This window comes from Somniosus microcephalus, chromosome 12, assembly GCF_052327205.1.
Source record: "Somniosus microcephalus isolate GS21.2 chromosome 12, FLI_Smic_1.0, whole genome shotgun sequence".
Lineage (NCBI taxonomy): Eukaryota > Metazoa > Chordata > Chondrichthyes > Squaliformes > Somniosidae > Somniosus > Somniosus microcephalus.
The window spans coordinates 86,450,287-86,462,732 of record NC_140998.1 but is presented as its reverse complement, the minus strand read 5'-3'; the positions used below and the strand labels follow the sequence as shown (position 1 = coordinate 86,462,732).

The following is a 12,446-nucleotide window of genomic DNA, read 5'->3' as shown; positions in this document are numbered from 1 at the left end:
ATCAGACCAGAGGACCGCCCGTACACCGCCTTCGAGGCGAACGGACGCCTCTACCAATTCCTCAGAGTCCCCTTTGGGGTGACGAATGGGGTCTCGGTCTTCCAGAGGGAGATGGATCGCATGGTCGATGACCACCACTTGCAGGCAACCTTCCCCTACCTCGACAACGTCACCATCTGCGGTCACAACCAGCAGGATCACGACTCGAACCTCGAGAGGTTCCTGAAAACTGCACAAAAACTCAACCTCACCTACAACGAGGACAAGTGCGTTTTCAACACCATGCGCCTCTGCATACTAGGCAGCGTGGTGGAGAATGGGGAAATCGGACCAGACCCCGACCGATTGCGCCCCCTACGGGAGCTGCCCCTGCCCAACACTCCCAAAGCCCTGAAAAGGTGCCTGGGGTTATTTTCTTATTATTCCCAATGGGTCCCCAACTACTCCGACAAAGCCCGCCCCCTCTTGAAAGCATCCTCTTTTCCGCTCTCTGCTGAGGCCCACGCCGCCTTCAAAAGCATTAAGCAGGATATTGAGCGGGCCACGCTACAGGCAGTGGACGAGAACACTCCATTCCAAGTGGAAAGTGATGCGTCTGACTTTGCCTTGGCGGCCACCCTCAACCAGGCGGGGCGGCCCGTAGCTTTCTTCTCGAGGACCCTCCAAGGGCCCGAGATCAGACACTCCTCCGTGGAAAAGGAGGCCCAAGCCATCGTGGAGGCAGTGCGCCACTGGCGCCACTACCTAGCCGGCAAACGCTTCACCCTACTTACCGACCAGCAGTCGGTAGCGTTTATGTTCAATAATAAACAGAGGGGGAAGATCAAAAATGATAAGATTCTTAGGTGGCGGATCGAGCTCTCCACCTTCGAGTATGACATCATTTACCGGCCAGGGGCCCTTAACGAATCCCCAGATGCCCTCTCACGAGGGATGTGTGCCAGCGCCACCGGGGATCGGCTACAGACCCTCCACAATGACCTCTGCCACCCAGGGGTCACGCAGCTGTTCCACTTCATAAAGTCCCGCAACTTACCCTACTCGATTGAGGAAGTTCGGTCTCTGACCAGGAACTGCCGCACTTGCGCTGAGTGCAAGCCTCGGTTCTACCACCCTGATAGAGCCCACTTAATCAAAGCTACACGGCCCTTTGAGCGGCTCAGCTTAGATTTCAAGGGCCCCCTCCCGTCCGTCGACCGCAATGTTTACTTCGTGAACATTGTGGACGAATACTCCCGGTTCCCATTCGCCTTCCCCTGCCCAGACATGACCAGCGCCACGGTCATTAAATGCCTCAACAGCCTGTTCTGCCTGTTCGGTATGCCGAGCTACATCCACACGGATAGGGGGGCGTCCTTCATGAGTGAAGAGCTACGCCAGTACATGCTGTCCAGGGGTATCGCCACGAGCTGTACCACCAGCTACAACCCCCGGGGTAACGGTCAAGTGGAGCGAGAGAACGGGACAGTATGGAAAGCAGTCACTCTAGCTCTAAGGACCAAGGGCCTCCCTATCTCCCGCTGGCAGGAAGTCCTCTCAGATGTGCTCCATTCGATACGGTCGCTATTGTGTACTGCCACTAATGCCACGCCTCATGAACGAATGTTTAGCTTCCCCCGGAAATCCACCTCAGGCGTATCCATGCCGTCATGGCTCTCCACCCCGGGTCCGGTATTCGTGCGAAGGCATGTGAGGGGCCATAAGACGGACCCTCTCGTGGAGCCAGTGCACCTACTCCACGCCAACCCCCAATACGCGTATGTCCGGCACGCCGACAGAAGGGAGGACACCGTGTCAATAAAAGACGTCGCCCCAGCCGGTAACGACAACAACCACGGCAATAGCAGCAACAACGGCCACAGCAACTCTTACCCACCCACTACTCTTTCATCACCCCCGCAAGAACATCGACCAACGGCACCCCCACCAACTGCCCCTTCAACAACCCTGGCGGCACCCCCGGCAGAGACCCAGGAGGCCACCGGGGACACCCAGCCGACACCCGCGACACCACAACAGCCACGTCGGTCGCAGAGGACTACCAAACCCCCGAACAGACTAAATCTATAGAAGGGGTGAATGTGATGAAATATTCCATTCATCACTGCCTGTGACTGTGGTTGGTTTCAGGTTTCTCCTCACAATTGTATTGTGTATTGGAATGTATGGAATGTGTTGTGTGTAGGGCTCCGCCCATACCTGGCCTCTATGTAAGCCAGCTCAGTCTGGCCTCACAGCCAGTACTGCAGACCTCCAGGGAAGATATCTCTCTCCACTGCGTGTGATCTTCTAAGTTAATAAAAGCCTTGTTTTGTTTCGCTAACATCGAGTCTCGGGATTATTGAGGCACATCAGATACATTTGTACTAAACTCATTTCGAGATCTTTTCTTGACTACAATATCCGTCTTAAATCTTGTGTATATTTTCCCCATTCCCACCATAAGTAGGCCATCATCTATGGGCCCTTCCGTGTGCATATCAACTCATACAACTCCCATTCATGTTATCTGATGAAAGTTATTTGAAAACCTTGGAGAACTATGTCTGCACGCACAATAGCTTTGATACAACAATACTTTAATTATAACCGCTACTTCCTGTGCAGCTGGTTCTTCCTACTAACCCTTGGTACCAGTACTAATTGGTAGGAGTACTGCTGCATTTCTACAGGAGTATCTTGGGACTGAAGTGCCTCTTATCTCATGAAAGCTAAATTCTGAAATAAATCTGCTGTAGGCTGCATCTCTTGTGCTGTTAGATGGGCAGCCTGGTGTGGCCCCATTTCAGTCAAATGTCCAGGCGTTTAAAACGGCTAGAAGGACACCCATATATTGCCATCTGGAGAGAGTAACATGAAGCGTTTCCATTCCCAACATGTCAAGTATTGGGCATTGTCTCAGCATGACCACTAATCTGCGGACAGGCAAATCTAAAGGTACCAATGAGTTCAGTAAAGCCCCATGAAGCACGTGTCTACAATCCAGCCCAATTTATGTGGAGGCTGGAAGAAAAAGCCCTCTCCAATCCGGCACCTCTGACGTTGCTGCCTGGGTAAAGTCATCAGAACCTTTTCTGGCACGAAGTTACCAAGCATGGATTGATCATAATTTCTCTCATTGCCCTGGTTACCTCCTGCCACTGTTTCTGTGCTGCTCTCGTGGGAGGCCTGCACGGCTCGGAGCTAAACAGTGCCTCCTTCATTTATCTAGCTTCTTGCAGAAGCAATTCAGCTTCTTCATCACTCAATCGTGCCCTCTTGCAGATCTTACAGACATTCTATGATTGCACAAGTTTTTAATCTGCTCCGTAACAAATTTGGGTGTGGTGTATACTTTAAGTTACTACATGCCATTTAAATCCTGTAGCAGCACATTAGTTCCTGCCCCCAAAGTATTGAGCCCGAAAGGTGTTTGAATATGAATATTGTAATTAGCTTGATCTTGAAAAGTACACTTCATGTTGGGCAGATGCAAATTGTACCCGGTCATACTTTTAACAATTTTCATTTATGTTACTCCTTTATTTTAGAAAAGGTCTCAAGGAAATTCACAGAGGCATAAGGAAAAATCGACGCCGAGCCTGTAAGGAGGTGTGACCAAAGGTTTAGTCAGAGGTGGATTTTAAGGAGGTTCTTAATAAGGAAAGGGAGATAGAGAAACAATTGGATTGAGGGATGGAATTCCAGAATGTAGGGTTTAGAGAGCTGAAAGTACAGCTGCCAATGGTACAGTGAAGGGAGGGGCACCGTGAAATTAAGACATTAGGGGTACTATTCAACAGATTTTTACCCTTTTTGTGAATAAGTGAAATTATTATGGCTTATAAAAAGATGTTCAGGTACTCAAAGTATGCTGAAATATCCAAGTAATCCAAGACGCCACTCATTTCTTTTATAGTTCTACAGGATAATCATCCAGGCGTGTCTGAATAGAAAAGCTGCCTCCATCCCCTTCTCCAAGGAAATTTAAGCATCTCATCTGTATGAAAACTATAACGATAAATATAATTATCTGTAAATTAAATAACCACAGCACCAGTTTTGTTAAATGCTAAAAAAATGTTTTAAACAGAATACCTCTGCATTTGTTTTGCATTTCCTGCTTCTATTTCAGTTGTCACTACTCCAACTGAAAACACCATGCGTGGTGGAAGTGTTCACCTGGCTAGCCACCAGGATGCTGTATCTTAGCTGTGTACACAATCTGGTGCCACATCATGACTGCCAGGGCCCAGTGTTACAGGTATTTTCCGAGAATCTGTTCATGCCTCTTTTTTTTCTTGCCTCAGAAGAGGAAATTACCTACAGTCTCTTTGGATTTTACCGTACACATGGTAACCCTGGACAACATGCTCCTTGGTAACCAAGGGCCAATTTTCATCTTCACCACTGGGCAGATACTGGTGATAGTGTGATAAAAATTGTGCAGCACTTACTGCCTTATTTCCATTGCTGCTCCAGCCACTGCCACTTTGGTGAAGATCTTGAAGTGGGCAGCCAAGGCACTCGCCAGAAACAGACGTTCACTAGTCCGTGCAAATCGCAGTCCTGTTACATCAATAGGACCCCGATGCAATTTTGAAGTACCAATTGTCGGAGTATGTGCCTGCACGCTCCAACCATTGGTAGTTGGCATTGAGGGCCTAGCCAGTGGTCCGTTAAGAGACTGCTGGAAGCCGTTTCAAAAACCTCAAAAGGTTACTTTTCAAATGATGATTTTGTGGTGCCAGGATAAGCATCACTCCCCTCCCATCCCGATGCCGAGTCTCCGCAGCCCTCCTCTGGAATTGTCCCTCCCCACTTTACTTACCGTGACTGGCTCAACTCTGCGGTGGAGCCGCCGGATTTCCTGACCCCTCTGATTGCCGAGCTGCCTATAATCATGAAAATGGTTTGGGCCTCTCACCACTTCCATTGGGCGAGCGACGGACTCGCACTGCCCACATCCCACCCGAGGGAAATGGTCGCATGAAAATCTACTCATATGTAGATGAGTGAGGAAGGAACTGGGATGAGTTTCCCACTGTCATCAACGCCTGGATTCTCATTCCTGATGGATATCCAATCTTCTTAGGCAGTCCCTCGGAACCGGGGATGACTTGCTTCCACAGTAAAAATGAGTTCTCAGGTGACTGATGTGTCCAATGCGGGACCTACAGTCTCTGTCACAGGTGGGGCAGACGGTGGTTGAAGGGGCGGGTGGGTGGGGTGCTTGGGTTGATGTGCGCTCCTTGTGCTGGGCTTCCGCTTGCTCCCGGCGAAGAGACTGGAGGTGTTCGGCGCCTTCCCGGATGCTTCTCCTCCACATTGTGCGGTCATGGGCCAGGGATTCCCAGGTGTCGGTGGGGATGTTACACTTTTTCAAGGAGGCTTTGAGGGTGTCCTTGAGGCGTTTCCTCTGCCCACCTGGAGCTCTCTTGCCGTGTCGGACTCTGAGTAGAGCGCTTGTTTTGGGAGTCTCGTATCGGGCATGCGGGCGATGTGACCCGTCCATCGGAGCTGATCGAGCGTGGTCAAAGCTTCAATGCTGGGGATGTTGGCCTGAGCGAGAACACTGACGTTGGTGCGCCTATCCTGCCAATGGATTTGCAGGATCTTGCGGAGGCAGCGTTGGTGGTACCTCGCCAGTGCTTTGAGGTGCCTGCTGTACATGGTCCATGTCGCTGAGGCATACAGGAGGGCGGGTATTACTACTGCTCTGTAGACCATGAGCTTGGTGCCCGGTTTGAGGTCCTGGTCTTCAAACACTCTCTTCCTCAAGCGACCGAAGGCTGCACTGGCACACTGAAGGCGGTGTTGGATTTCGTCATCGACGTCTACCCTTGCTGACAGTAGGCTCCCGAGGTATGGAAAATGGTCCACGTTGTCCAAAATAACAACAGAAAATGCTGGAAAAACTCAGCGGGTCAGGCAACATCCGTGGAGAGAAATTTGAGTTGACGTTTCGGGTTGGACCCTTCTTCAAAACTGGAAAGAAAAGAAACTAGATCGGAGGCAGGGCTGCGATCGGACAAAAGAATAAAAGAAACAAAAGAAGTAAAAGAGATTAGAAGCTAGACGAGATAGTAATAGGCTGGGATTAGGTGTAAAGTGTACTGGCAGGGCAAAAGATAGCTGCCAGGTGTGAGAGAGAAACAAAAGGAAAGGGGGGTGGGGGGGAAAGGAGTGGAACAATTACAAGAGAAAATGAAATGGGGGCCGAGCTTATGATCTGAAATTGTTGAACTCGATATTGAGTCCGGAAGGCTGCAGACTGCCTAATCGGAAGATGAGGTGCTGTTCCTCGAGTTTACGTTGAGCTTCCGTGGAACAATACAAGAGGCCAAGGACGGTGAGGTCCGAGTGGGAATGGAGCGGTGAATTAAAATGACAGGCGACCGGAAGCTCGGGGTCACCCTTACGGACTGAACGGAGGTGTTCCGCAAAGCGGTCATCCAATCTGCGTTTGGTCTCCCCAATGGAGAGGAGACCGCATCGTGAGCAGCGAATACAGTATACTAGATTGCGAGAAGTGCAAGTAAATCGCCGTTTCACCTGGAAGGGGTGTTTGGGGCCCTGGACAGTGGGAAGGGGGGAGGTATAGGGGCAGGTGTTACATCTCCTCCGCTTGCACGGGAAGGTGCCAGGCGAAGAGGAAGGGCTGTTTGGGGTGATAGAGGAGTGGACTAGGGTGTCTCGGAGGGAGCGGTCCCTGCGGAATGCTGAAAGGGGAGGGGAGGGGAAGATACGTTTGGTGGTGGGATCACTTTGGAGGTAGCGGAAATGCCGGAGGATGATCCGTGGAATGTGGAGGCTGGTGGGGTGAAAGGTGAGGACAAGGGGAACCCTATCGTGGTTCCGGGAGGGAGGGGCAGGGGTGAGGGCAGAAGTGCGGGAGATAGAACTGACACGGTCGAGGGCAGTGTCAATCACGGTAGAGGGGAATCCTCGGTTGCGGAAAAAGGAAGACATGTCTGAAGCACTGGTGTGGAAGGTGACGTCGTCGGAGCAGATGCGGCGGAGGCGGAGAAACTGGGAGAATGGAATAGAGTCCTTACAGGAAGCGGGGTGGGAGGAAGTGTAGTCCAGGTAGCTGTGGGAGTCAGTGGGCTTGCAGTAAATATTGGTCGATAACCTATCCCCAGAGATGGAGACGGAGAAGTCGAGGAAGGGAAGAGTCCGAGATGGACCATGTGAAGGTGAGGGAAGGGTGGAAATTGGAGGCAAAGTGAATGAAATTGTCAAGTTCGGGGCGAGAGCAGGAAACGGCACCGATACAGTCATCAATGTATCGGAAAAAGAGGTGAGGGAGGGGACCCGAGTAGGACTGGAACAAAGATTGTTCCACATAGCCCACGAAAAGGCAGGCATAGCTAGGACCCATGCGGGTACCCATGGCAACACCTTTGATTTGGAGGAAATGAGTGGAGTTAAAGGAGAAGTTGTTCAATGTGAGAACAAGTTCAGCCAGGCGGAGGAGGGTCGTGGTGGATGGGGACTGGTCGGGCCTCTGTTCAAGGAAGAAACTGGGAGAATGGAATAGAGTCCTTACAGGAAGCGGAGTGGGAGGAAGTGTAGTCCAGGTAGCTGTGGGAGTCAGTGGGCTTGTAGTAAATATTGGTCGATAACCTATCCCCAGAGATGGAGATGGAGAAGTCGAGGAAGGGAAGGGAAGAGTCCGAGATGGACCATGTGAAGGTGAGGGAAGGGTGGAAATTGGAGGCAAAGTGAATGAAATTGTCAAGTTCGGGGCGAGAGCAGGAAACGGCACCGATACAGTCACCACGTTGTCCAAGGCCTTGTCGTGGATTTTGATAATCGGGGGGCAGTACTGTGTGGCGGGGACAGGTTGGTAGAGGACCTTTGTCTTACGGATGTTTAGTGTAAGGCCTATGCTGTCGTACACTTCGGTGAAGGCGTTAACGATGGCTTGGAGTTCGACCTCCGAGTGTGCGCAGGCGCAGTAACACCTGCTCAAAAGTGTTTATCTGGACATCATGCAAAACATAACTGACTAGACTTTATTGCCATTCGTGCTGAATAGCTTGGCAACTCACACAGTCTACATGCACACTTGATGATTGGCCACTTGGGTGATGTTCTGGAGTGTGTGGAATGTATCCCAACGTGAATCAGCATCTCCAAGAGAGGAGGTGAGAAAATTGAAGAAAACAATACGTTTTTATCATCATGAACAAAGAGTCAAACCCCGGAGTATGTGAGCAATGAAGTGCATTGAACTAACAGCTGGTATTACTGACATGTGCAAGAGCAACACACCTCTAACATTGAAAATGATGGTAGATGTACCAGTCCACTTGTGTTAAGGGGCTTGCATGATGTTATCAGAGTTGACATGAGGGAGCCGATCTGAAGTTTCTGCTGACATGTCTGGTGAAGATAATATTTGTATTAGTTCAGTACTATTGGACACCAATATATAGATACCTAGGATGGAGGATGGCATAAGAATTTGCACCACTTGACCCCTACTTCAGCACTTTGCATTCCACTCAGTATGGAAACTATGATCGTATCAAAATAAACAACTCGTCTGTTTGCCCTTTTCTTTTTTTTTTATTTGTTCGTGGGATATGGGCATCGCTGGCAAGGCCAGCATTTATTGCCCATACTTAGTTGCCCTTGAGAAGGTGGTGGTGAGCCACCTTCTTGAAACGCTGCAGTCCATGTGCTGAAGGTACTCCCACAGTGCTGTTAGGGAGGGCATTCCAGGATTTTGACCCAGCGACAATGAAGGAACGGCGATATACTTCCAAGTCAGGATGGTGTGTGACTTGGAGGGGAACTTGGAGGTAGCGGTGTTCCCATGCGCCTGCTGCCCTTGTCCTTCTAGGTGGTAGAGGTCGCGGATTTGGGAGGTGCTGCCGAAGACGCCTTGGCGAGTTGCTACAGTGCATCTTGCAGATGGTACACACTGCAGCCACTGTACGCCGGTGGTGGAGGGAGTGAATGTTTAAGGTGGTGGATGGGGTGCCAAGCAAGCAGGCTGCTTTGTCTTGGATAGTGTTGAGCTTCGAGTGTTGTTGGAGCTGCACTCACCCAGGCAAGTGGCGAATGTTCCATCACACTCCTGACTTGTGCCTTGTAGATGGTGGAAAGGCTTTGGGGAGTCAGGAGGTGAGACACTCGCCGCAGAATGCCCAGCCTCTGACCTGCTCTTGTTGCCATATTATTTACGCGGTTAATCCCGTTAAGTTTCTGGTCAATGGTGACCCTCCAGGATGTTGATGGTGGGGGATTTGACGATGGTAATGCCGTAGAATGTCAAGAGGCGGTGCTTAGATTCTCGCTTGTTGGAGATGGTCATTGTCTGGCACTTGTGCGGCATGAATGTTACTTGCCACTTATCAGCCCAAGCCTGAATGTCGTCCAGGTCTTGCTGCATGCGGGCATGGACTGTTTCATTATCTGAGGAGTTGCGAATGGAACTGAACATTGTGCAGTCATCAGCGAACATCCTCACTTCTGACCTTGTGATGGAGGGAAGGTCATTGATGAAGCAGCTGAAGATGGTTGGGCCTAGGACACTGCCCTGAGGAACTCCTGCAGAGATGAGCTGGAACTGAGATGATTGATCTCTAACAACCACACCATCTTCCTTTGTGCTGGGTATGACTCCAGCCTGTGGGACTTCGTCTCCACAATGACTATGTGGTGGTCACTGCTACCAATGCTGTCATGGACAGATGCATCTGCAACAGGTAGTATAGGGAGGACGAGGTCAAGTAGGTTTTTCCCCTCGTGTTAGCTCTCTCACTACCTGTTGCAGGCCCAGATTGGCAGCTATGTCCTTCAGGACTCGGCCAGCTTGGTCAGTAGTGGTGCTACCAAGCTACTCTTGGTGATGGGCATTGAAGACCCCCACCCAGAGTACATTCTGTGCCCCCTCAGTGCTTCTTCCAACATGGAGGAGTACTGATTCATCAGCTGAGGGAGGACGGTAGGTGGTAATCAGCAGGAGGTTTCCTGAAGCCATGAGACTTCATGGGGTCCGGAGTCAATGTTGAGGACTCCCAGGGCCACCCTTTCCCAACCACTGGGCCGCCACTGGTGGGTCTGTCCTTCTGGTAGGACAGGATATACTCAGGGATGGTGATGGTGAGGAGTTTGGGACATTGGTCTGATTCTGATTGAGACAAAAGGTCTGATTCTGTGAGTATGACTATGTCAGGCTGTTGCTTGACTAGTCTGTGGGACAAGTCCCCATGTTGATGAGGAGGACTTGGCAGGGTCGACGGGGCTGGGTGCGCCGTTGTCAATGCCGGGTGGACCGTCCGTTTTTTAAAATTCTTATTTCGTAGCGGTTTTTTACAACTGAGTGGTTTGCTAGGCCATTTCAGAGGGCAGTTAAGAGTCAACCACATTGCTGTGGGTCTGGAGTCACATATAGGCCAGACCAGATAAGGACGGCAGATTTCCTTCCCTACTCGTTTTTCCATTCCAGATTTATTTAATTAACTGAATTTAAATTCCCCAGCTGGTGGGATTTGAACTCGCATCTCAGGATCATTAGTCCAGTAACATAACCACTATGCTACCGTTTCTGTACTTGTACAGACATCCAAGATTTTAAACTAGTGTTCTGGCTCTGTTTATGAGCATTTCTTTTGTTTCTTATAGGGTTTTTTGCTGTGTGGGCATTAGTGGGATGAGGAGACAAATGAATCAGAAAACATCAAGCAGTCTTGGCATGTGCTGGAGGGAACGCTGCTGCCATTGAATTATTCAAGTTTGGGAATCAATCCTTCTTTGGCTTTCCCTGGAAGCGATTTCCAGTCTGTCAACTGATGGTGATCTATGGGAATGCTTTGGTCATTGCCTTTGTGGACAAAATGTCTTTCCTGAAAATTATAACAAATTTTAAGGCAAGTATTTGCCATAAATCCATTATTGTGTACTAGAAGTTACAAAGGGCTCCAGAGATTCTAGAACTAAAACATGTACCCACAGGCTAAAATGAATGCAGTAGTCGGTAGTGACCTTTCTCTTCTTTAGTACAGCTACATAAAAGCATAATTGTACCAGATATGAGAAAAGGAACTTAAAATAGAAGGTGCTACATTTGAAACAATATGATAGGAAGATGGATTGCAGTCTTAAAAATAACTGGAATTTGAAAACTGCCCACCACAATGAGTTTTGTTGATTTTAGTAAACAGCCATAAAATTGAAGGACAACGAATGCAGACAATAGTTAGTGCTATAAGAAGCAAAAAAAATTGCATACTCAGAGCTAGTACAATTCACAATGAAGATTTATACTCACCACATGATTGCTATTTTCTATCTTTATAGTACTGGGTTTCTAACCTCCTCTTTAGAATGGTATGGAGAAATTCTAAGCAGTGTTTTTGATGCAATAACTTGGACTTAAACTGAATTTGGAGGATGGGTTCAAAGAGCTAATGCCACAAGCAAGTTCAACATTGAACAATGTCTCATGATTTTTGGCTGTTTCACATTTCCTGTAAACTGACTGTCAGCCATCTTAACATAACATCACAAGAATGTTTTGAAGTTTTCGAAGAAATTTATAATCCAGGCGTGTCACCGTAAGTGCAGGTTTCAGTACTGGCTTGATCGCACAACAGAATCGAGCTGTATGTGAGTTTACATTCGCAGAATATTCTGTTTGGTGCTATATTGGGAAACTTTGCAGTAAATCAATGAATGTATATAGTTACAAGTATTCCTTGTAGACTGAAAAAGGGGGTTTAAACAGAAGCTGAAAAACACTGACCCTTGAACTAGTTACTCGAAGGCACGGCCACCGATGGTTGAGCGATTATAATCAGGGATGCTCAAGAGGGCAGAATTAGAGGAGCGCAGATATCTCGGGGTAAAAGCGGTTTGACAGCGGGTTCCCTACGTGGTCAATTTCCGCGTTTTTAACTGTTGACCCGCCCCCAAACCCGCACACTCTCCAATGTGAAAATTTCGGCCAATATGTCAGACTTCATCTAGCAACTCACTAAGGTTAACTTGACAACACCTTCCAGCCCTGCAACCTCTACTGCCAAGAAGGACAAGAGCAGCAGGATCATGGGAACTCGTCCAAAAGTCCCAACGTTTGTTTTCAAAATCATTTTTTCATAATACAATGGCAGATATCTTCTTAAAAATCTGCTTTGAAGTATTCATCCGAGTTACAAATTAGAAGAAATCATAAAACATTGTCTAAAATCGCCATGCTAGCTCTTAAACTATCACACTGCACCCTTCCACACAATAATGGTATTTTTACTTAAGAAAAGTCAAATATAAAATGAAGCAGCAGACAATAAACTGCCAAAAGTTGTCATATTAAGGTACTCCAATAGTTAATTGCTTATGCAAATGGTCTCTCAACTACCAAGCTTTCGTCACACTTTCAGCTGACATTTATAGATCTGCTTTTTGAGAGAACAAGACTGTCTGTTGGTATAACAGTCAACCTTCTGTGGGTT

General features: G+C 48.6%; 1 protein-coding gene across 4 annotated transcripts in view; it reads right to left on the bottom strand.

Moving 5' to 3' along the window:
- kiaa0586 (KIAA0586 ortholog) overlaps positions 1–12,446 on the bottom strand; it is a 674,053-nt gene that overhangs the window by 360,847 nt on the left and 300,760 nt on the right. The window lies entirely within an intron of this gene.